This window comes from Leguminivora glycinivorella, chromosome 23, assembly GCF_023078275.1.
Source record: "Leguminivora glycinivorella isolate SPB_JAAS2020 chromosome 23, LegGlyc_1.1, whole genome shotgun sequence".
In the NCBI taxonomy this organism is placed as follows: Eukaryota; Metazoa; Arthropoda; class Insecta; order Lepidoptera; family Tortricidae; genus Leguminivora; species Leguminivora glycinivorella.
The window spans coordinates 3,199,148-3,225,459 of record NC_062993.1 but is presented as its reverse complement, the minus strand read 5'-3'; the positions used below and the strand labels follow the sequence as shown (position 1 = coordinate 3,225,459).

Here is a 26,312-nt window from a genome sequence, read left to right as displayed (position 1 = left end):
GAGACGAAACAAATGATTAATAGAGGTAGACAACAGGCGGTCTTATCGCTAAAGAACGATCTGTTGAACTATCAAAAATGTGTTTTTATCATGTAGAAACGTGTGCGAGCGATATAACATATTTTTAAATTAAAGGAAAAATGGAAAAATTCACACCTCCGGCAGGACTCGAACCTTCGACCTTTGGCCTTGCCGGGGCCATCGCGCTTCCAACTGCGCCACGCTGAATGTGTGCGAATTTATCCATGCCTCCCTCAATTCTCAACCGCCTTTTTCCTTTAATTTAAAAATATGCATTAACAAAAAGTTTATCTGCGCAAAAATGTTTTCGTTTTTCGTTTCAAACTGAGGCTATATCTATATCTATGGTAATCCAACTAAACTATTTTGATATTACAGAAATCCGCAGACTTGCAAAAAATTGTCTAGCAACATAACATAAGTACACCATTCTAAGCTAAATAAAATACACTTCACTATTTATAAATACTACTAAGCAAACCAGACTGTTCAAAACAGCTAACCTAATTCACTACAATTTACAACCTTCTCCCGTTCATTTTGGGTTCAAATTCAAGTAACTAGAAAACGTTACCCTGCATGTAACGTTCTTATATCAATTTATATGACTTCGCTGTCTGGCTTCTGATGTTAAAGCACAGAATTCCCACCCTTAAGATTATGTGATATGGTTGAAAATGGTGTGTGCAAGTGTTGAAACAGTGGAGGTGTGTGACCGAAATAGGGAATCTTCGACGGTTATTAGGACACGGTGTAGCAATTAATTTTAGTATCGTATCATTATGTACAAAGTGAGGAAATTGGATTATCGGCTATCTCTTTTGTCGATAGATATTACTAAAGACATATATAACACCGTACAGACAGATAAAGTCTAAGAAAAAAACGTACCTCAGTACCATACAGAAAAAGGTACGGTGGCCTAGATGGCATTACACCTTTGGGGTACGCTCAGCTAGACGGCGCTAATATTAATGTTTGACATTTTAACACATATAAAGCTAAGAATATGGGCCATATTGTCAAAACTGAGGTTCAAACTGTGGTCAAGAGATTGGCAGTGTGCATAGACTGCCAATCTCTTGTGATTGTGATTACACATTTTACCTTGACAGTAAGTCTCTATAATACTTGATCCTATTTGGTTTAAATAATACTATTATAACATAATTACATAACCCACAATCCTTGTGACCGGCGCAATTTCTGAGTCCTGTTCGCTGGAAGACGGCTTGCCTCTGCCGCATTTGTTTCGGTGTCCACACTGTCCACGTGGCACGCGTTCCGGGTTGAAAAGTCACCGCAGTGCTGCCAACATTCCCCAGGAGGTCCCGTGACACCTTTCACAGCTTCCCCGAAGCTTCACCATATTAGAGGTTGGTCCAATTTATCCTTCTAATGGTCAGGGCATCTGCGCCAGCTGCAATTTAGTTAGATTAAACGCGAGTTTTTCGCAGAAAGCGCTAAGGGTCTGGTTGACGTAACCTGTGCCGTAGCCGAATGGCATTTCTGCGACGCGAAATGAAAACGAAACGTTGCGAAAGATAGTCTAGCTCTGTCGCCACCAATCCGCACGAGCGATAGAGATAGACATCTACGAGCGCTTCGTTTCGTGGGCGTTTCGCGAGCGTTTGCGCCATTGGGCTATGTACCCTGTTAACTGGTGACCGAAGAAGAGCTGGCGACTTCCTCGTACCACGGATCAGCATTGCGATGTAAAAGCGAGCCACTCATTCGTGCTAACCTGTATTTATTATCCCTCAACCAAAATCAATACCATCCTAACAAGAATTCGCCGAAACCACACAAAATTCCGATCAATCCAATATTCAACCGACAAACCTCAAAAACGGAGCATCTCAAACTAAATACCTTATTTACAAAGGTCGGGCTTGTACGGTGTACAGGTAACGAGCCACTTCCTGTAACCGTCTATTTATTTTTAACATTTTGTCCATCGTAATCAGACCTTCGCTATTTTAACGGACTTTTTTTTTAATTATAAAGTCGCCGTCAATAGAATTTGTGAACAACGTAAACAAACCTTGTAGTCAAAATGTCTTTAATTTCCATTCTACTTAACTTATCAGATACTGGCTAAATCCATGTGTTATTTAATCAATTCATCTCACATTATGATCCTCAACCTTTAAAATAATAAAATTGTGCTAAAATATTGATATTTTATATAATGGTTTGTTTACATTGTTGACAATTTCTATTGACAGCGATTTTATTTGTTTTTAAAGTAGGTATCTAACATCGAAATGAAATAAATCAGTCAATAATAATAATCTTTTTTCTACTCCCGTGTTGTTATTCGTCATTTACCGTGTCGTGCATAGATCGTTAAAACCCTACATAAAAGATGCCCGCCCCCGCCCGGCGCCCCGCGCACCCACGCATACGATATAGCTCTTAAAGTATTGTCGCGGTGCGCCGGCCGGGGGCGGGCGGCGGCGCGGGGGAGTGCGAGTGACAGGGTGAGTGCAGAAACATTGCAGAGGACAAGTCAAAATACTTATAGGAAACAGTGCGAATTTCACAAAAGTTTTTCTAGAAAACTATTCAAAAGTAAGTGCATGGTCGTAGAAAAAGTATTGTATGCAACGGTGTTTAACTGAGTCAAAAAATACTCGTGGCGTCTTAATACAATTTTAGGCTTCGCCTCGAATTGTTACCCACGACACTCGTCTTTTTTACCTCCTTTAAACGCCTGTTGCATAAAATACTATTATGCAACTACCGTAAAAGAGGTCAAATAAAGCGAGACGCGTGTATAGGTAACAATTTGAGGCGAAGCGGAAAATTTTTAATAAAGACGCGGACTTCCGGTTCGAGCGCCATCTTAGTGGTATCGCCTCGTGAATAATTCCTTTTCCTTTTGCTCATTAATATTGTAGCCTGCCTGTGTGGTGACGGGTTAAGAATTTCACCACCCCCTTTCTTCCCGTGGGTGTCGTAGAAGGCGTCTATGGGATGCGGGTTAAATTGTGGCGTAGGCGAGAGGCTGGCAACCTGTCATGTCACTGCAATGTCACAGTTTCGTTTTCTTTCAACCCCTTATTTGCCAAGAGTGGCACTGAAGCTTTAGTAGTTTCATGTGTTCTGCCTACCCCTTTATGGGATACAGGCGTGATTGTACGTATGTATGTATGTTTGTAATATTGTTTAAGGTGTAATATCGATAGCGTATTATGCAGTAAAATAATGTGGTAGTGGGAAAATGATGAAGAATTAATCTCGAATCGCGTTGAGCCTAGTGCTAATTCACCGTACACTGTCGTACTTACCGTACCAAAATCACTAATTAGCTCATATCACCTTGACACTGGCAAAATAGTACTGAACCAAGGACTGAACCATAAAATAAAAAAAAAAACTAACGAACTAATAAAGACGCCACGATTATAAGCATTCGCAATTACAACCTCAAAAAACTGAAACTAAAGATTTCTCCGGCCCATTTAATATGGCTGTCGAATACTTGTAAAGATTTGAGCGAGATTGATCTTACTAATCGTGTGGTCCATTTACTCAGTCAAGTAACGAGTGGCAAGTCGTTAAGGTAAATAGAGGGTGGATGTGGGGAAAGAATCAGCGAAACGTGAGCTCTTAAAGTGAGTGATACAGTTCTGATAATGCTGATTTAGAAAGTTAGGGGACTCTTTTCTAAATCTATGGATTGTCAGATTCGATTGTTGAATAAAAATTGTGATTTCACGTTGTTTTTTTTGTTTAAAATGTTACGTTAGAAAAACTATTATTTTTTGGCTATTGTTTCGATTGCCATCTTAAAAATAGGGGTGATTTTTTTTACATTGAGGTCGGTTGTATTCCTAGATGAAGCAAGTAATTCTTAGAAAACCTTTTACGATATTGAAGGTACTTTCTCTTCACGTCCTATAGTCTTAAGACACCCTGTATAAATTACCAATTGTTGAAAGACGCATACGAAATGTTAAAGTATCGGTGGATATTTAGAAAGAAAGAAATTATTATTTGGTGTATGATTTTAACTTGCCTATAATAAATACATATTGGACTAGTATGAACTTACACCATAATGGATGCCACTCAGCTTATGCCGATGACTAAGATGTTTAGTCATGACGCTGGTTTTCAGAGCACCCATAGAGAAAGACACACATTAGATCGCAACTCGATTTGACGCACCTATTTGCAATTGACCGCATTACGTACATACATATAATCACGTCTGTATCCCATAATGTAAGAATTGCGGACGTTCAGTACAAGAGCGATGTCCGCAGGTAAATTCCAAGTACCTAGAGTGTCTAACTATTATGGGGATAGAACTCTAAAAAAACGCGTACCCTATCTATTAAATTCCCTACCGGCGAATATTGTTCTTGAACGGAAAAAACAGTGTTCAAGAATAAACTTAAAAAACATCTCTTGGATATCCTATAGGAATGGCGATGGCCATTACTTCCTACCGGATCGTCCAATAGATTATTCTGGTTAATATAGCGATATTTTTGTTTTGTTATATTAGTGAGCTCTGACTCCACAGTCAAACTATATAAATAGTTTTATGGAGCTATATATTTAAAATAATGTTCTTGTATCCACATGTGTATTAATTGAATAAATAATAAATAAAAATGTCGCTCCCGGATAGGTCTTTTTAGTCTCGAGAGGAGTTGTATCTCACATTCAGACGCTGTTTAAATCATCTGTTAAGATGTAGGAGACCTTATGATGATCCCATAAAAGGGGTAGGCAGAGCATATGAAACTACTCAAGTTTCAGTACCACTCATGGCAAATAAGGGGTTGAAAGAAAACGAAATTTTGACATTGCAGTGATAGGTTGCCAGCCTTTCGTCTAGTATTTATATTATTAGGTATTCTTGTCGATATATTACGATGCTTATCGAGTGGGAGGCCAAAATCCATTCGCTTTAATTTATTTCTGTATGTCAATGAATAGTACCAACTTATCCTCTCTCTAATTATAACTTCTTTGTATTACTTGTTTAATAAGTACGCTCTGAAAACCCTACACGTGTTTTGAGAAGCAAAACTCCACACGTGTATCGTAATAAAATACCACAGCAAATAGATAAATGTTTCCGATATAATACGGGAGTGTATTTATATTGACGGGGTATAATGTCACAAGCGTGGGGTGAGTTGTACCCTCGTCACTATCGGACAAGCTGCGTTGACGGTACTTCAATGTATTGAGGTTACACTTTAAGGATTTAGAGAGCTTTCTGGCGAAATAGTGTAAGCAATATAATAAGTAGTAGACTAATTCTAACCGTTTATCAATCAATCAATCAATCAAAATATTCTTTATTCAAATAGGCTTACAATAAGCACTTTTAAATTGTCAACAGTGTACAATATTCATCTTATTCTAAATATCAGAGCAATTTATTGGTGCAATAAACAATATTGTTTTAAAACTACATTGATTTAATAAAATGATATCAATCTAAATTGTATAAAAAAATACTAGTATAAAAACTTCTAGAATAAATTCTAAATGTCAAAAAAATTGTGTAAAAATACATTGAATTATCAATATCATCATTAATAAGCTATATAATTAATGGTTTTCAGCAATACTTGTATCCGACGTATTACGACGCCCCGCAAAATAGATCAGAAATGGAACTATTTTTTGACCGCGGCTAGTTGACTGTAGGGGTAGGTTGACTAACTATTATAAAATTGAGCCAAAATTAACACTTTCGCTACCAAGAACCCGACTGTCGGGCACACCGCTCGTAGAAGCGTAGCCGATTACATGGGTTTCCCCGTATGTAGCGAAAATGTCGTAGCGCCGCGTAGAGCCCGGTTTCGAAAGTGTTAAACTTGAGCCAACCAGTGATACGATATGAGGTACGAGAGACTCACTGGTGACTGAGCGGGGGGAGGTGACGGATTTTCGTACCTCACTGGTTGGCTCAAGTTTGATTTTTGGCTCAATTTTGAATGGGAAGTCAATCTACTCCTATAGTCAACTAGCCCCGGTCTCCCCTACAAATGGTGCTTTTTTACGCACTAGTGCGAGAAGTGGTTAATTTCTTGTCAGGTCGAAACTTCGAAGGGCTATATGTACTGAAAAACGTCGTACGATACACGTGCGAAAAGGAAATTCGTAACTCGTGTCGATGTAAAACACTCCCTTCGGTCGTGTTTTAATTTATCGCCACTCGTTTCGAACTTCCTCTTTTTCGCACCTGTATCGTATTGTACTATTTTATCATGAGATACAAAGAGACTCATACCTGCAGTCAAACTGTATATACAGTTTTGCAGGAACTTGTTTAGATTTAAGACCTGTACTATGCATTAATAATAAATAATAATAATCATAGCGACATTTACGTTTTCATATATAACGGGGGCAAATGAAACTGATTAATTTTTTTCCATGTTTTACAATGTTTGCATTATTAATTAGAGTGTCCACTGGTTATGTATGGCGCGCGTGTTCAGTGGATAAATGTGGAACTCGATAATGGAAAAAATGGATCAGTTACAATTGTCCCCCAGTCGGGATTTGCCCCGCTGTATAGTCAACCAATCGGAACCACTAGGCCATTCAACAACCATGTCAAAATGACAAGCAGTAAGAGATTTCTGATTTATAGCGTTACTATGGCATATTCTTTGATGAATACTTTTGCATGTTAAATTGTATCTTGTTATTTAATGCATGTTAGTTATAAGATGTAATGTTTTGAAAAGAAGTTGCCCGCCGAGTTTCTTGCCGGTCCCATAGTGGATACCCCCCTCCCAACTGAGGGGGGACTGAAATCTTCTCGAGGCTGAGGCGTAGGGTTAGAGCCGGCGTAGCTTTATTTGACGTTCATATGCGCATTGTAATATGCCTACTTGAAAAATAAATATTTCATTTTCATTTCATTTTCATTTTCATAGTCCTAGAGGGGCCTAGGGTTCCAATAGGCGAGACGACTAAAATAAACTAATTAGTCCGTCAGTTAGATTATCAAAGAATTTTAGACACGTGTTTCTTCTTTTTTCTCGTAAACGAAAAATGACGATGGTACAGTTCGTTGAAGATTCGCGTTACGTCACGCCTAGGTACAATTTTTACGTAAAGTGACGTCACAAGCCCTCACTCCGGAATTTTGATGCTCTATATCTTTGTATAATTGATTAATTAGAAAAAGCGAAAAATATGTGTTCAGTTTTTTGGACGATCTGACTGATGGACTAAATAGAATGCCATTTTTTATGTAGTCGTCATCCCTATTGGTTGTACCTTATCGAAAACGGTTTAGATACGATTACATAGACGGCGGTGCCTCTATTAATTGCTATTATATTTTACCAGGCTTTAATCAAGTAAATATTGTTAATAATGTCTTTGGAGGGGTCCAAATCGGAGGATGGTGTTAAATCGACAGCGTTATTGATTGTAAACCCAAGGTCTTCGGCCTCGCCTAAATACGACGAGGTCTGGCACTGAGCCAGTACTGCACAAATGCACACCGAACAATCTATTCGGATCCGAAACTGCCTAGATTGTATAGTATACGCACGCTTAATCTTTTGGACAGTAGATAAATATAAAAAGTTTTGAGGGCTAGGCTTTGTATAAGTAATTACAGTTCCAAGGGGGGTTCGGGTTGCCGACGACTCAAAGGACAATAGACGGAACAAATTTAGTTCCGTAGGTCCTTCTGTCACCAGCACACCGCACCCTCGTTGAGCTCTGGCAGCCTTACTCACCGACAAGAACACAACACTATGAGTAGGGTCTAATGCTATTTGGCTGCGGTCTTCTGTAAGGCGGAGGTACTTCCCCAGTTGGGGCTCTGCTCTATATTCGAGCGAGATGATATCCGTTGTGCTATGCCCTACCACACAAGCGACGAATTGTTGTGATTTTTTCAAGTGGAGATAGTTGAAGGGATGGAGAGTGACATAAAGCTAGTTTCTTATATTACATATATACTTTTCTGTAAATTTTAACTTTTCGTTTTCTTTCAACCCCTTATTTGCCAAGAGTGGCACTGAAGCTTTAGTAGTTTCATGTGTTCTGCCTACCCCTTTATGGGATACAGGCGTGATTGTATGTATGTATGTATGTATATATACTTTTCTGAGTTCCCACAACACGTCTTATTCAGCTTACCCTGGGACTTAGACAACATGTGTAAGAATGTCATATTTAATTTTTTGGAAACATTGTTGCGCCTAAACTACTACTGTAACTTCGTCTTATACTTTATTTTGTCGTAAAGTCCATATACAATACACCCTGTTCTTATTGAATTCCGTTAACTTTAAGGGATGATTTAATTACTGAACACGTGTGTGTGGCATGCCTTAGCACTTTATTTGTTTTGACGTGCTGTCAAACACTTGACAATGACTTTAATGTTATGATTAAGGTCTTCTCACACTTATCCATTCATTTATTATGTATGGAAACGAAAAAAAATTTACGAGAAAAACGAATTTAACAAAAAGCGATATACAGGCTGGTTCCTGATGATGAATCTAACTGCGTGTCGAATTTAACGGAAAACAAAAAAAAACCGGCCAAGAGCGTGTCGGGCCACGCTCAATGTAGGGTTCCGTAGTTTTCCGCATTTTTCTCAAAAACAACTGAACCTATCAAGTTCAAAATAATTTTCTTAGTAAGTTTTTATAAAATTCTGCTTTTGTGATTTTTTTCATATTTTTTAAATATATGGTTCAAAAGTTAGAAGGCGGGGGACGCAGTTTTTTTTCCTTTAGGAGCGATTATTTCCGAAAATATTAATATTATTAAAAAACGATCTTATTCATTTCATTCATTTTTAAATACCTATCCAACAATATGTCATACGTTGGGGTTGGAATGAAAAAAAATATCAGCCCCCACTTTACATGTAGGGGGGGTACCCAAATAAAACACTTTTTTCCATTTTTTATTTTTGCACTTTGTTGGCGTGATTGATATACATATTGGTACCAAATTTCAGCTTTCTAGTTCTAACGGTTACTGAGATTATCCGCGGACGGACGGACGGACGGACAGACAAATATGGCGAAACTATAAGGGTTCCTAGTTGACTACGAAACCCTAAAAACTCGGCGTATATTGTACGTGCTCAGTATAAAATACAAAAACAAACTACGACACACATGTACTCGACAGCAGATGCTACGTCGCGAAAAATGGCCACTTATATTCTTGTATGTTTATACTTTTGCAGTTGCACTCTCAGGTTTTATGTAACAGTGTTGCATTTCTGAGAAACGGACTATAAAGAATCTGCTATGTGAGGGCTCGTTCATGTATGTACTTACCTTGTGTTTACAATACAGTATAATACAATACAAATACTCTTTATTGCACACCTTAATAAAATACAACAATTACAAACAAGGAAGCAACACGAACAAAGGTAAACAACAGGCGGTCTTATCGCTAAAGAGAGATTTCTTCCAGACAACCTTAAGGTAGTGGAAATTGATAAATTTACATTGTTTACTTTGTAGTAGGTACAGTCAACCACTTGGAACCCTAGGCCACTATTGAACTACTGCTAGCAGTATTTTTTTATTTTTTATACTACGTCGGTGGCAAACAAGCGTACGGCCCGCCTGATGGAAAGCGGTCACCGTAACCTATGGACGCCTGCAACTCAAAGAGTGTCACATGCGCGTTGCCACCCCATTACAAACGTGTACATTCCCTTTTGCTGTGTTAAATACACAGTAAAAAGGAGTGCACAAGTTCCAAGGAGGGTTCGGGTTGCCGACGACTCAAAGGACAATCTCCCGTCATCAGCACACCGCACCCTCGTTGAGCTTTGGCAGCCTTACTCACCGGCAGGAACAGTAGTAGTAGCAGTAGTTCTACAGTGGCCTATGACATCATAGTGACGTTATAAATCATATAGTAAGAAAACTGTTAATGCTTGTCATTTTGACATGGTTGTAGAGTGGCTTAGGGTGTTCCAATTGGTTGACTGTACAAGAAGGTACAAGATATGAGAGTAAGGGCTACTTGCACCAACGGAAATGGAGGGTTAACCCGAAGGTCAACCCACCATTTTATATGGAATTTGACAGTTGACAGCACACTAACCCTGAGTTAAGTGGTTGGTACAAGTGGGCCTGACAGCGATAACCACGATACAAAATATAAATTAAAAAAAAAAACATATTAAATGACATACCTAGTGGACCGATTTTCATCAAACATGGCAAAGAACACTCCCGACTAATTCAGCTTTCAAACTAAAAACGAAATCTGAATCGGCTCACACGTTCGAAAGCTACGATGTCACAGACAGACACGTCAATTTTATAACACCCCGTCGTTTTTGCGTCGGGGGTTAAAATCGTAGCGTACCTAAATTGTAATTATTACACAAAATTTTATTTGTTGCACACTTTTTCTCACTTAAGTAGAAATGGCCGACTAACGAGGCCCCTTTAATCAATTGTGTGTTAATTTATAATAATCCATACTAATATTATAGATGGGAAAGTGTGTGTGTCTGTTTGTTTGTCCGTCTTTCGCGGCAAAACGGAGCGACGAATTGACGTGATCTTTTAAGTGGAGATAGTCTAAGGGATGAAGAGTGACATAGGCTACTTTTTGTCTCTTCCTACTAGCGAAGCCGCGGGCAAAATCTAGTTAAGTATAAAACAAAAAGAATTTAAATAGCCTGGCCAAATTGGCTGGAACAAAATTATACGGTTTAAATTATTAAATAAGTCCGCAGGTTACATTAAATAAAAATGAAAACGATATCTATAAATACGTAAAAAGTTGACATCCCCTCCCAAGGCTGTTTTCAGTTCCATGGTTCATAATTGCTCTTTATCCGAAAATTCCTTTATTTCCTTATACTCTTTACAATTTACGGCGTTTTCCCATTCAATTTTAATGTAACATTTCCCTGTGGTTATACAACTTCTATAATTGAATGGTAATCGTCGGATGGCTTAATAAAAAGGTTTATTTTGAGAGTTGAAAGGATTTGATTATTATACTAAGCTTTTGCCGCAGGCCAGAAGCTCAAGACACAATCTTAAAACTTTTGAACCTCGGTTTTTGACAATGTGGCCCATATTCTTAGCTTGATAATTAAGTACTTTTTTTATTTACATTAACATATTTACATAATTATATAAGAAACTAAGACTAAATTGAAAAGCTAGCTAATGTCTAAAATAGGTCCTTGAGGCATTGTACCAAGGATACTGGCGACTTTTCCTCACTGTATCGCAATGCTGATACGTTGTGCGAAGAAGTCGCGAGCTCTTCGGGCACGAGTTACCTCAATCAGACGCTTCGCGATTTCTGTGAACAACTTGTTCGCGCTGGGACCCCATGGACCTAGAGTTTCTACGCCAAAAGGTACAAAAAGGTACTCTTTGCCAAGACTTTTGTATTTATTACGTTTCAACATTTCGGCACTTTCTGCCGCTGCGCCCGCTTTTATCTTGGTCCGTTGGAGGTGAGACGGTGCCAATGTGTCTACGCAGGTAGCATCCCACACTAACATTCGTCCCATACTCGAAGGGACCAAGGACACTCCATCAGGCCTCTTGCCATCATCTCTGATGATGTCAGTCGGCTCAAGGAGAGCAGGCACGTTGATGGTTGCAAATGACCGACGAAAAACGGCCTGCACTTTTTTGACAAGATGATATGTGTTAAAATGTCAAATATTAATATTAGCGCCATCTAGCCGAGCGTCCCCCAAAGGTGTAACGCCATTTAGGCCATCGTACCTTTTTCTATGTCTTATGTCTTTGCTAGTAGGTAAATCTTTAATGTCATCATGAAGAGATGAAAATCAGGTGACGTCGCTTTAAACTTTCAAGGCATAAATTTAATATCGATAAAAATAATTCAATCATAATGCTTAATAATTCAATCATATTGTTAAATTGATATTAAGTTGAGTTTATTTTGCTCCAACACATAATTGTATTACTGCATGTGAGATGTAATATTGCTTGTATCCATGCGAGATAAACGAATTGCGAATGATACGAAATTGAATGAACAAAATAAGGTACGGATATACTTTTTGATTCGCAAACAAATAATTTCGATTTTATTGTATCTAAGACGCCCTTAGGGCAAGCGATAATGTGATAACTTTTATTCCTGAATATTAAATATTATGGTCAGTTGAGATTGATATAATATTGTCTTCGGTTACCGCGATAGTTACTCATGAAATAAAACTATGGAAACGGATTAAATCGCGTATAATGAATTTAAAATTCATCCCGACGTTTCGAACTCTTTACAGCGGGATGAATTTTAAATTCATTTTACGCGATTTAATCCGTTTCCATAGTTTTATTTCATGAGATTGACATATTTATTCTAGTAGGTACATTACGGAAAGTGAAGGATTACGAACGAGAGGCTGTTTGAAGTTTAATAACTCGTGTTTTTCACGGCAAACCGAAGCGACGAATTGACGTGATTTTTTAAGTGGAGTTAGTTGAAGGGATGGAGAGTGACATAGGCTACTTTTTGTCTCCTTCTAACGCAAGCGAAGCCGCGGGAAAAAGCTAGTACACAATGTTTTTCACACTCGCACTCGCGAAGTAATAACCTTTTAAACTATTGAAATACCTACGCTGACATTTTGAACATTCCTACCGCCCTAGAGCGGTAAAGTTAATACCTGGGTGGGGCCTTCCAGGACTGTCAAAAATTACAAGATGGCGAACTTGTAATTTTTGACAAGTCGTGGAAGGCCCGACCCAGGTATTAACTTTTTTTTTATTACCCGACTATTATAAATGGGCTTACTCTTGGCCACCGACTACCCAAAGGCAAAGACGTGGCCTACGATGAAGTGAGCTCGCCCAGAAGATGCCTGTTCACTCTTGATTTGAAGATTGCCGCCCTAGGGCGGTAGGGGCATTTGCTTTTGTTGTACAGTCAAGTGTAAAAATATGGGTGCGTACAACTTATCAAAAATATGTCCCATAGCACTTTATGTCGGCGGAATAAGGTCTCAGTACATATTTTTGAGCGGATAAAATCGATACGTATTTTTGCTTGACTGTAGGTACATATATTATTGACTCTGTAGACTGTGTCACTTTTGTTTATTTTTATGTAAAACTACCGACCCTCCGGCTTCGCACGGGTGCGGGTATTATCCATACTAATATTATAAATGGGAAAGTGTGTGTCTGTTTGTTTGTCCATCTTTCACGGCAAAACGGAGCGACGAATTGACGTGATTTCTTAAGTGGAGATAGTTGAAGGGATGGAGAGTGACATAGGCTACTTCTTGTCTCTTTCTAACGCGAGCAAAGTCGCGGGCAAAAGCTTAGTACATAATAAATATTTCTCTTGAATCATACTATCGACAACAAGAACACTGAGTATTTGTAAAAATCTAAACAGACAAATATAGACAGACAGACAGCGGAAAGCGACTTTGTTTTACACTATGTAATGATAAAGATTATATATGAATACATAAGCATATTTTCCTAATACAACCGTAAGAGTCATATCAAAACTAGTTCAAACTTAACAAGTTGTGAAACCCGAATTGTGCTGCAGGGATGTCGGCGAATTTAAAGTAAAATTAGTTGGGAGGGGTTAATTTTAATTTGATTGTTCAAAGTTCAACTATGTTCTGCTCAAATTTTGCAGGTAGCATAGAAGTTGGGCTTCATTTCATTTTGTGGGATCTCTTACACAGTGTTTTACCACATCTCGGACACTGGCGATAAAATATATGAAAGAGGCGCGTTCCTAGCACACATTCTAAGCTCGTGTAGGTGAACGCGTACCATGATTGTATGAGTGAGATATGACAGGTCGACTGGTCGCGTTTTTAAAAGGTGGTAACTGTGACGTAACCGAGAGGGGATGGGCGGCACTTTTAGCGGGGAGCGGGAGTGGCCATACTGTACAATAGTACTCTTTATTATACTGTGGTGTTACCATTAAATGTTTTTTTTTATGTTAAAAAATCTATCATAGTTATTTAACTTACCTAAACTTTCTCTTTATTAAATTAATAAACTAATAAAAACTTTCATAATTTTGTTACAAAAAAAAATAACTGCCAGCAACATACACCAAAGAGTTACGAAGTACGGTCAACCAATTGAAACCCTAGGCCACTCTACAACCATGTCAAAATGACAAGCAGTAAGAGATTTCTTACAATCTGATTTATAACGTCACTATTACATAGTTCTACAGTGGCCTAGGGTTCCAATTAGTTGACTGTGCTTACATGGAGTACATTGAATGTGCAGATTTTCGAAAAAAATAATTTTGCAGTTAATTTTTAATAACTGTGATTTGCAACGTGATTGCTAATATGTCATATATTTATTAACCCCCAACTCAAAAACGACGGGGTATTATAAGTTTGACGTGTATGTCTGTCTGTCTGTCCGTCTGTCTATCTGTCTGTCTGTCTGTCTGTCTGTCTGTTTGTCTGTCTGTGTGTGTGTCTGTCAATGGCATCATAGCTCCCGAACGGATAAACCGATTTAGATTTAGTTTTTTTTTGTCTGAAAGCTGAGTTAGTCGGGAGTGTTTTTAGCCATGTTTCGCAGTCGGGGGTTTTTTCAAAATTTTAATTTTGTGGTTAGGTTATAAGTTTTAATCAATACCAGCATGGTGGTAACACACTGTATAAGTAGGATCTGATTTTATTTTGTAGTTTTCTTTACAAACATATCTTCACATACCCAAAGCTGAAAACCATTGATCAAAATATCGAAAATGCATACAAGTTTATACCTGACGTTTAAACACAAACGTTTCTGAACCTTCACATCAAATACATGAAGTCCAGAATCGCTTACACATGTGGTCTGTAGGGTGACAATAGTTTTGAACGTTAGCACGGACAATGCCGATCGGATACAGGACTGTCCTTTGTGTGACGTGACAGTAGTGATAAGGACTATTGACAAGTAACGACGGGGTGTAATATTATAGTACTAGATATATTATAGGCTACTAGATTCATATCGAATTTGGCACAATAAATGATTGTCTTCTGTAGTATTTGACATAAAAAAACAATATTTATAGATTTTGGGTATTAAAAGTGTATGATGATGAGTTATTTTGGATTAAAAATGTATGATTCAGATTCAGATTCAGATTTTTTATTGATAAAATATGATATTTACACGTAATTTTTTATAAGTAAGTATAAATACAATAATTTAAACTTAAGTAAATTAGTATTAAGGCATTTCACATGATAAAAATATACAGTATACAGTTTTATTTTTACCTATTTATATGAATTTTAATTTTAACAAGTTTTTATGGTTGGGTTGGCCACTTCTCTATTCATGAATTCGTCGTATGTATTTTTTTTATTTCGGCTACCGAACACGCTGTCACCGAAAACAATCACTGACATAATGAACTTTTTGCCTCATAAGTCAGAAAATTTTTGTTTTCGAGTAGAATAACCTGATGCACTGATAATCTATAGATTAACATGACTGTGTTGTTTTCGCTTGATTACGTTAAAGTATACTTTAAAAATATTTTTTGCTGTTAGCTCATAATAAAATATAGTAATATATTATTTCGGTTAATTGGACAGTACTAAATCATATAAGACAGACTTTAAAAAAGGGTCAAGTAGCTTGTCGTCAAGTTAGTTACCACAGTCGTTACTGCAAGTAAAAATTAAATAAGTTTAAACACCTTCTGTGAGTTACTAAAAGTTTCTAACACGAATTTCTGATGCCAAATAAATAATAAAAATATCCTTACTTTGTGTGAAATGTTAGTAGTTAAGTAAGATAGGGACTATTGACGAGGTAACGACACAATAGGTACAAAATATAATGGGCATTTAGTGTTGCAAACTTTTATGAATTGTTTTTTTTAGAAACTTAGATTGAGAATTAGACAAAATTGTTTAACAAGTGGAACTCTAATGATTTTAATATAAAAATAAAAGAACAAAAGTCCGACAGGCTATTTCCGTCACTAAAATTTTGCCCCTCGGGCAAATGAACTAAAAAAATGTAGGCGCAAATGATTGTCGCAAAATAGTAAATTTGAATTTAGCGCTTGTTTTCTAGTATCATATTTGATTTTCTGCCCAGACTCTATATGGGGCCTAGTGCGCGTCGCCTTTATGAGGAGCTGTCCAAGCGCCTCATAGACGCATCTGGTGACCAGAGGGCTGGCCAGTATTTCGCTCAGCGGATAAGTGTAGCTATCCAGCGGGGCAATGCGGCCAGCCTTCTGGGCACCTTACCCACTGGCGACGATTTGAGCCAAATTTTTTATTTGTAGATAAGTAGTATAAGTTTTTATTTATAAGATTTTTAGTATAAGTGTTTAGTTGTAAGTTTTTTAATATGTTGTAATTAATGAATTGGTTTTCAATAAATTATAAGACTCTATATTAAATAATTTCCACTGAGACATGTGGTGACTTCATCTCCCGGCTTAGGTAAAGCCTGAAATCTGAGACCTAGATAAATAAGGTTTTATATGTCTTAGGGAGAAAAAAGTCCATTCTGTTTTCATATTACTTCGGCTTATACGAATAATACCACTAAATTTATTAAGGTAGGTCTCAATAGTAGCGGATTAGACAACTCTTTAGAAGTATTTACCATTAAAAAAAATTGTGTGTCCATAATTAGAAAGAATAAATTATACTTTGACATTTCTGATCGCGATCTGTGTGCGTAGCCGATTGCATAAACGCTCAAGATAATATCTCTTTCGTAGCTATCTATCTCTATCACTCTTGCGTATTGGCGCGACAGAGCCAGACTACCTTTCTGCGGCGTTTCGGTGGCGTTTCTTGTCGCAGAAATGCCATTCGGCTACGGGGCCTGATATATTTTGCGATATTACTCGCGGGTGTAAAGGAGTGAAATTTCATGTTAATATATTTAAAAAAATACACTTTTTATATATATTCATGGCCTGGCCAAAACACTTCCAATTAAATATTTCAGCTGATAAAATAAAGCTTTCAAAAAAGAACAGTGACCTTTAAAAGCGATACCATGTATAAAATGCGTTTTATTGCATTCTTTAACAAAATGTACAAAATAAAATATTCGAAGCGAAATCCGCCAATTTTCCATTTATTCGCGCCGAATAGTTTTACCTTTTTCGATCGCAATCACGGCAGGAATTCAAATAAATTTCGTTTGGCGTTTATTGGTTTTATACAAAATACGGAGGTAGTTTCCAATTTAGCTGTTTAGACACTGCTTTTGATATGATTTTTTCGATCACAAGTGATTCAATAATAGTTCAGTAAATGAATGAGCGTTAAGAGGTGTCACAAAACTGACAACGAGTTAATTTTTGTTAACAAAATTCTAAAAATGCCCAGAGGGAGTGGCCTGGAACACAATTTTTGACCCTATAACTTTGTTGGGACTAGATAGGAGATAAACATATCAAAAGTCCCAGATCATAGCCCATCCGCTGGGGGGGAGGGAGTGGTTTAAAGGTCCCATTTTTCGGTTTTTTGCGTTTACCCCTGATACTATGTGGCATGACTTATTTAATTCTACAATATTAATTGCTACAAGTTAATAAGTTGCTACAAGTTTTATACAGCAATTCCCGTCAACTTTGTACAAAAATTAAGGGAAAAGTTAAATTCCTATTTTGTTACCAAGATTTTGTTGATGAATTGAGATTTTATTAATTTTTTTTTTCGTCATTAAGGTTCTCTAGTATCTATATTTTCTTAATTATAACAATTATCCTGTATATATCTTACGAATGTCGAATTATATTACTAAATGTTGGTAACAAAATAGGATCAATTAAAATTTGCTGACGTGGCATTGTACAAAGTTGACGGGAATTGCTGAGTAAGAAAGTTTGTCAATATCTTGGATAGTTTTCGAGATGTCCGCTTCTGAAATTATTTTATAGGCTATAGAAAGATAAGGTCATCACCCTCCTTGCGTTATCCCGACATTTGCCACGGCTCATGGGGTCCGCTTTGACGACTAATCCCAAGATTTAGCGTAGGCACTAGATTTTTCGAAAGCGACTGCCATCTGACCTTCCAACCCGAAGGGTAAACAAGACCTTATTGGAATTAGTCCGGTTTCCTCACGATGTTTCCCTTCACCGAAAAGCTTCTGGCAAATATCAAAGATAAGGTATGGGGTCAAAAATTGTGTTCCAAGCCCATGCCTCTACACCTTTTTAATGGCCTATTAAGTTTGAATTTATTTATTTAAACAAGAATTTACAACTAATGAAAAATTCCGAAATTTTCGAATTTGGGTGAATCAACTTTTTCTTGCCTGTTATTGCCATGGTTACGGTCCCCTGAGTCACGCTGATTTTATGCAAAATTATGCTACTGAAATTATGCAAGCATGCATGTAGTCCGTTTGTAGGTGGCAAATTAAGGAAAGGGCTTGTTAACACCAGAAAAATGCATGTTTGCATAGTTTAAGCAGCATAATTTTGCATAAAACCAGCGTGACTCAGGGGACCGTAACCATGGCAATAACAGACAAGAAAAAGTTGATTCACCCATTTAACCCCAGCGAAGCCGCAACCAAAAGGTTAGTTTTTAATAATTTTCTATTTTACAACAACTCTTTACCTTATCTCCTTGCTCTTATTAAGTTTCAGGAAATGAGGTATTCTGTCAAAACAAATATATCATACAAAATGTGCACCTCGCTCGTAAGTGGCACATTTTACATACAGTATCTCGTAGCGTCGTAGACGTGCTACGGCGTAGACCCTCTACAGCTTAATAAGCTACGCCACGAACGGTGTTTACTATATCAAAATGGCTGAGGACGCTCCGTGTAATTCCTTATTACATTTTGTGTTTATGTTGAGAATATTTTTCGGCAAGAAAGTGTCAGATTTAAGGAACTAAACTAAACGACATGACATGATGCCAACGGCCACTTTTCATCATCGCACCGCTCGCCATCGACAGGGCGCTCATCCACACACCTTACAACCTAGATGGTCGCACACCGTGCGGTTTCATGATGCATATATACATCACTATGCATTTAAGGGTTAAGGCTTATTTTTATATGAAACGTTAACACAATATTAAAATTTCTCGTAATACCTTTAAGCATAACAAAGATGTATTATGAAGTGAAATTTTGACAGCTGAAGATTACGAATTTCATAATTAAAATTTAAGGTAAGGGTTTTCATTAAGTTTAATTCGTGATATTAATTTTATGTTTCAGTGTTTAAAATTAAAAGTCGTATAATAGGATCGTTAATTAAATTATTCGAATACTAATGTTACGAGTAGCGTTTATATTTTAACACTTAATTTATTTTTTAAATTATATTTTTGTAACGTTATTTTGCGAAGCGCTGGTGGCCTAGGTAGGAGCGTGCGACTTTCGATCCGGAGGTCGCGGGTTCGAACCCGGCTCGTACCAATGAGTTTTTCTGAACTTATGCGCGAAATGTCATTTGATGTTTGCCAGTCGCTTTCCGGTGAAGGAAAACATCGTGAGGAAACCGGACTAGTTCCAATAAGGCCTAGTTACCCTTCAGGTTGGAAGGTCAGATGGCAGTCGCTTTCGTATAAAACTAGTGCCTACGCCAAATCTTGGGATTAGTTGTCGAAGCGGACCCCAGGCTCCTATGAGCCGTGGCAAATGCCAGGATAACGCAAGGAGGATGATGATATTTTTGTAACGTTATTTTAGTGATATTTCAGTAGTCTTTGTTCTATGACACATCTCTCAAACTTGCGTTTGAATATATGAAAGAGGCGCGTTCCTGCGCACACAGTCTAAGCTCGTGTAGGTGAACGCGTACCATGCTTGTATGAGTGAGATATGAGAAGTTAACTGGTCGCGTTCTTGACAGGCGGTAACTGTGAGGTAACCAAGAGCGGGTGGGTGGCATTTTCAGTGGGAAGCAGAAAGTGGCCATACTGTACGATAGTTCTCTTTATTATACTGTGCCATGTGTATATACTAACCCCAGATACTAACACCAGAGAGGAGGAAATCCAAATACGCATCCAAAACTCCTTGCGGTGCAGTGCAGACCTTCATAAAGTGTTAGTGTCCAGGCTTCTCAGCAAACATAATAAGCTAAGGATATATAAAACCGTCATACGGCTTCTATCCTTATGTATGGCTGTGAGGCCTGGTCACTAATACTGAAAGGAGAAAGTCAGCTCCTGGTAGCGGAAAGAAAGATTTTTCGCAAGATCCTGGGACCTATTCAGAGAGACGATGGCACCTGGAGGATCCGGAAAAATGCCGAGATCAAGGAGTTAGGTGCCGAACCCAATATCATCGGCGAAACGAAATCCCACAGACTTCGCTGGTTCGGTCACTTACTTAGAATGGGAAACGATCGGGCTGTCAAGAGAGCGTTCTTGGGTCGACCGGCTGGTGGCCGTCCGGCGGGTCGACCCAGGTATCGCTGGGAGGACAGTGTGGCGGCGGATCTGCGTCGGCTTCAAGTCAGTGATTGGCAAGAGGCTGCGCAGGATCGGGACTGGTGGCGATCTCTAGTTTCGGAGGCCGAGATTCACTTTGGATCACTGAGCCAAAATAGTTAGTTAATGTGTATATACTATTTTTCTGTTCGATGGAGTCGGAAGTGGTAACTTCTTTTCAAAATAATAAATATTCTCAAATAGTGAAATTGACACAGGAATATTACCTAAACATAATGTTATCATTAATTAGTGACATTAACGGCGACCTGTAATATGTAACGTGCGATAACACCTCTGTCGAATGGTGCGGGCGGCGCCAGGTAGGGCAGAATTGTTACTATACTAAAAACGCGCGTTTGGCTGCTTAGCTTAGTGCCACAGAAGTTATTTACATATACCATAGATAATTTATTTATTTATATATTTAACCAACTTACATTTACAGAGAATCCAGAGGTTACAAACACTTAAACTAACAATAAGCTTATAACTAAAATCAATTAACATTGATAGATGTGGGAGTGGATATGGACTCGAGGTAGCGGGCTGCAGTGGCTAGGATCTTAGGCTCTGTCTGCGAGAAAATATCAAGTGTGATCTACTTAGCGTTTCAAATGAACCCATTAAAATCCACTGAGTTGTCCGTCTGAATCGCAACTTGCAGCTTTCGGGCGTCAATTATTGTAGGTTAGAGTGGAAAGGAATGGAAATGCGCTCCCACCATCAGTGTTCCCAGAAAAATACGACCTGTCTCTTTACAGTAAGAGTGAACAGGCTAGTACTGAATCGGCGAGCTCCATCTCAGACTCTGTCCTCACTTTCCATCAGGTGTGACTAGGGCAATCGCTGATCAGTTTACAGTAATAAATTAAAAAAAAAAAACATTAAAAAATACGTGATATTTAATTGCAATAACATAAAAATTATGAACATTCAAGAGCCTGAGACATATTTAAAATCATAGTAACAACTTCAGTACAAAATGTGACGTGTTCAGCCTCTACACAAATAGATTTACTTGTTTTTTCTATCTAAATCTAGTTCTGTGCTTAGTGCCCATTTTGTTTAGCAATAAAAAGTTTTGCTACTGCCATTGCAAGGTTTTTCCGCCGCATGGCGAGAATGATCTTTCTGACTTTTTTAATTTATTTTTTTACACCGATATATATAATATATAAAAGTACTTATATACTTAGAAAACTTCCATGACTGAGGAACAAATATCAAAAATAGACTGCCTCATTTATAAAATATCATCAATTCATCAAGTTTATTACTCTGTTTATTGCATATTTTAATGTCTACTTATAATTTATTAACAATACTTTATTTTTGTTCACAGGTAAGACACCAAAACCTCAGCAGCTCCTACAAAGTAAACAGTGATAAACGCACAGATGTCATATATACCATAGATCAAGCAAACGTATCTACTTAGCGTGTCAAATGAACTCAGTGAAATCCACTGAGTTGTCCGTCTTTACTCGCAGCTTGCAGCTTTCGGGCGTCAATTTTTGTAAGTTGAAGTCAATCAAAACATAAAAAATGCCTCGTTACGTGATATTCAATTGCAACAACACAAAAATTATGAACAATCAAGAGCCTGAGACATATTTAAAATACAGGCAAGAAACAACTTCAGTACAAAATTTGACACGCTCGGCCCCTATACAAATAGATGAACTTGTTTCTTCTATATAAATAAAGTTCTGTGGGCTATACTATCTGGTGCCGTCCTGTATAATTATCTAGTTACGCTAATAGGCGTGAGTAATGCCGGCAATAATGGCAGATAGGAGCCTAGCTTTAATTGTAACTGTCCCTCGGAGAATAACCCTTATGTACATGTACAATAGGATCTATTTAGGTATGAAATGTTATAACTGCTTCGCATCGTGTAATGAATTATTTACGACTACCCTAGTTGGTAGTGACCCTTTCTATACAGGGTGGCCCATTCAAATCAGTCAGTATGGGAAAGTCTGAAACTGTATGACATACGAAGATTTGTTCTTAGGAACCATGTCACCGATTTTGATAAAAAGAAAAACTGCATTTATACAATTAAAAAAAACAGTGTACCTACCCAGCTGGGGAATCGAACCCGGTTGTTTTGAAAAAATAAACTTACACTATTTCTATTCAGATATCGTTTGTGTAGGTCTTAAGCAGTAAATATCTCTAAGAAACATAATGTCTAGAATGAATAAAATGCATTTTTTTCACATACTTTAATTTATCATAGTAGGTGTTCAAAGTGACCACCGTTACAATATTCAGCAAGTTCACTTCATCTTTACAACAGTGTACAAAAATAGCTATAACACCGTTGAAGACCTTAAAGTAGCCATAGAGTCAACTTTAACGCAGATTCACCACATGAAGATACAAAATGCAATAGTAAGATCGTTACCTAGACGTGTTGAATATTGTATTGAAAAAGACGGTGGTCACTTTGAACACCTACTATGATAAATTAAAGTATGTGAAAAAAATGCATTTTATTCATTTTAGACATTATGTTTCTTAGAGATATTTACTGCTTAAGACCTACACAAACGATATCTGAATAGAAATAGTGTAAGTTTATTTTTTCAAAACAACCGGGTTCGATTCCCCAGCTGGGTACACTTTTTTTTTTTAATTGTATGAATGCAGTTTTTCTTTTTATCAAAATCGGTGACTTGGTTCCTAAGAACAAATCTTCGTATGTCTTATAGTTTCAGGTTTTCCCATACTGACCGATTTGAATGGGCCACCCTGTATAGGAGGTCCCGGGTTGGAATTCTCCAGTATTGGTTTGTTATTAATATTTATTTCTGGGTTATGGTGATTATGATGGTTAGAACTGTCTCTTGCACAGCTATAACTGAATAAGTTTTTTGCAAAAAAGTAATTTTTGGCACAAGATTTTATCGCCGACTGTACATTTCTTTCAACAGTCATCTACTGCTCTCCAAGACGTTTCTAAAAACCTATTACTCGATGGGGATACGACATTTCATGACAGAGTTCCTATGCATCATTATTTTTAAAATCGGGACTTAATCGCGTATAACTACATATTAAACTGACCTCCATCGTTTCAAGGACGGCGTTGTCCCCGTGGTCTCGGAGAAGACTGGCTTGAAATGACATCAACACCTTCTGACAGCCGCGCAAGTTTTTCGAACTACCCGCACTTGGTTTTGATTATCAACTTGAACTGTTTGCGCACTAGGGATGTTACTCTGTCGACATACAACACTGACGATATTTGATTTAACGACTGTCGATATTATTTTCGGCTTACACTTATTAATGACAGGATTCCATGTGAATGAGATCCTAAAACCTTCGTCCCGATTGAAATTGCGATGTTTTTTGATTTCAATGGTTTCACGCACTTTTCTACTGTAGAAATGGCGTTCCGTGGAAAGGACTTCCTATGACCACCTTATAATATTTACGACCTATCCTTTATCACCAACAAATTCATCAATGGTTTTATTATTTCATGTTTGTCGCTTCACTTTTAATAATCAACTTAATAAATACATTCTACAGTAATAGCTAGACGATCAATGCCCCAGTGCTTCTAAAATAAGCCCAAGTTTGGCGGCCTACTTAACTTACAATCGGGTCAGGCGGGCGGATATAAGTAGATGTGACGTCACCGTCGCCTGGTATGAATGTCTATTCAGGGGGCCGATTTTTGAGTCTCACTGTCACTAAAATACCGGTTGAAAACGGTGAATTGCCTATTATTTTCAGTGACAATTTTCTGAATTCGAACGCGTGAGACTCAAAAATCGGCCTTAGCCGAATGGCATTTCTGGTGCCGTAACCGAATGGCATTTCTTCGACGCGAAACGCCACCGTAATGCCGCAGAAAGGTAATCTGGCTCTATCGCGCCAATACACAAGAGCGATAGAGATAGATAGCTACGAGCGTTTCGTTTCGTGAGCGTTTGTGCCTTTCGGCTACGTACCCTGAGACGCGAAACGCCACCGAAATGCCGCAGAAAGGTAGTCTGGCTCTGTCGCGCCAATACACAAGAGCGATAGAGATAGATAGGTACGAAAGAGATATTATCATGAGCGTTTCGTGAGCGTTTGTGCATTCGGCTACGGACACAGGTACGTCTACAACTTTGACGTGAATGTGACACTTTATTTAACCGCATTGCAGAGCTTCCGCCTTGAGTTTTTGATATTTTAGAATATGTTATTGGGTAGCTAAAATGTCACGAGGCATATATACCGGGTGCCCGGTAATTAATGGACAACCTTTTAACCACCAAGAGGGCACCTTATACTGGTCCAGAAAATCGACATTAAGGTTTAGTAAAAGTCGCCTGGTTTTCGAGATTTTCACACTTTTTAAAATTTTAGGTAGTAGTATTAGAATTTTAAAAAGTTTTTACGAAAGCGACTGCCATTATTTGACCTTCCAACCCGAAGGGTAACTAGACCTTATTGGAATTAGTCCGGTTTCCTCACGATGTTTTCCTTGACCGAGAAGCGACTGGCAAATATCAAATGATATTTCGCATTATATATTCCGAAAAACTCATTGGTGCAAGCCGGGGTTCGAACCCGCGACCTCCGGAACGAAAGTCGCTCGTACTTACCGCTAGGCTACCAGACATATATGTTATCCATTATAATATTACACGTGCGAAAGGGGATCTGTTCTCGTCTTATCTTTGCACGCCGAACCGATCACCGCCGAACCATTTTAAATTTGGTTTCAAGATAATTTGATTTCCGGGAGAGGAAATAATCCCTAACGAGGAAAGACAGGTATCTCAGTTCAACCCCGAAAGTGAGAAAATTCAGGAAGCGCCTGGTTACTGATGTAAATATTTTATTCTAATTGAGACAATATTGCCATTACTTTTTTATCAGGCGTCATCCAAATGATTGATTCTACGCAGAAGAAGTCATAAGGGCTAAAACTATTAATACAGAGTGAACTAAAAAGATTATTCAAAATTTGCATAGTGACTTTTAAGAACATAGTGAACAACTTTTGCTGTGGTACCAATGCTGAAATCGCGAAAAAAAAAATGTGACTGTTCCAAAGAAATGTGCGGCATTATGGCAGTCGAAATGTATGAAACAGCCAATTTTTTTTGCGATTTCAGCATTGGTCCCATAACAAAAGTTGTTCATTATGACCTCAAAATTAACTATGCAAAAATAAATAAATAAATGTTGGGGACACCTTACACAGACCAACTTAGCCCCAAACTAAGCAAAGCTTGTACTATTGGTGCTAAGCGACGATACAAATACTTAAATATACACAGAAAACATTCATGACTGAGGAACAAATATCTGTGCTCATCACACAAATAAATGCCCTTACCGGGATTCGAAGCCAGGACGTATGAACGGTCCTTCTTATTTCGCCGTCAATTATAATGTTCTCACATAGATCAGATCGTATTCCACTGACATCCCGGGAGTCATTGTCTAAACAAAACAATAGACGTAGACGGTACATAGTGAGCTATTGACCAGCTGAGTCACCAGTGTCCAACGATTAATTCTAAACTGTCTTGCAAAGTCAAATAGTGGCTGAATCGATCTCGATGGTTTGGCAAATACGATGTTGACTTGCTTGACAGCAGCGAACTAAATCATTTTTGGCATTAAAGTCCGATGGAAGGGTAATCTGTGGGTCCAATAGGAGTACAGATGTACCTATTGCTAAATGTTTTTTCGTATTTTCATGGAAACTAACGAATGCACCATGGTTACTTAAGTCAGTCTCAGTACAAGAAGTACTAACGTTCTGTTCTGTTTCAAATTATTTATTCCCATAAGAATACAATACATATTCACTTAAATGAGAACATACAGCTTATACTAT

General features: G+C 37.9%; 1 protein-coding gene across 2 annotated transcripts in view; it reads left to right on the top strand.

The window, feature by feature from the left end:
• Nucleotides 1-26,312, top strand: part of LOC125238264 (complexin) — a 618,857-nt gene that overhangs the window by 85,476 nt on the left and 507,069 nt on the right. The gene's annotated exons all lie outside the window — the stretch shown is intronic.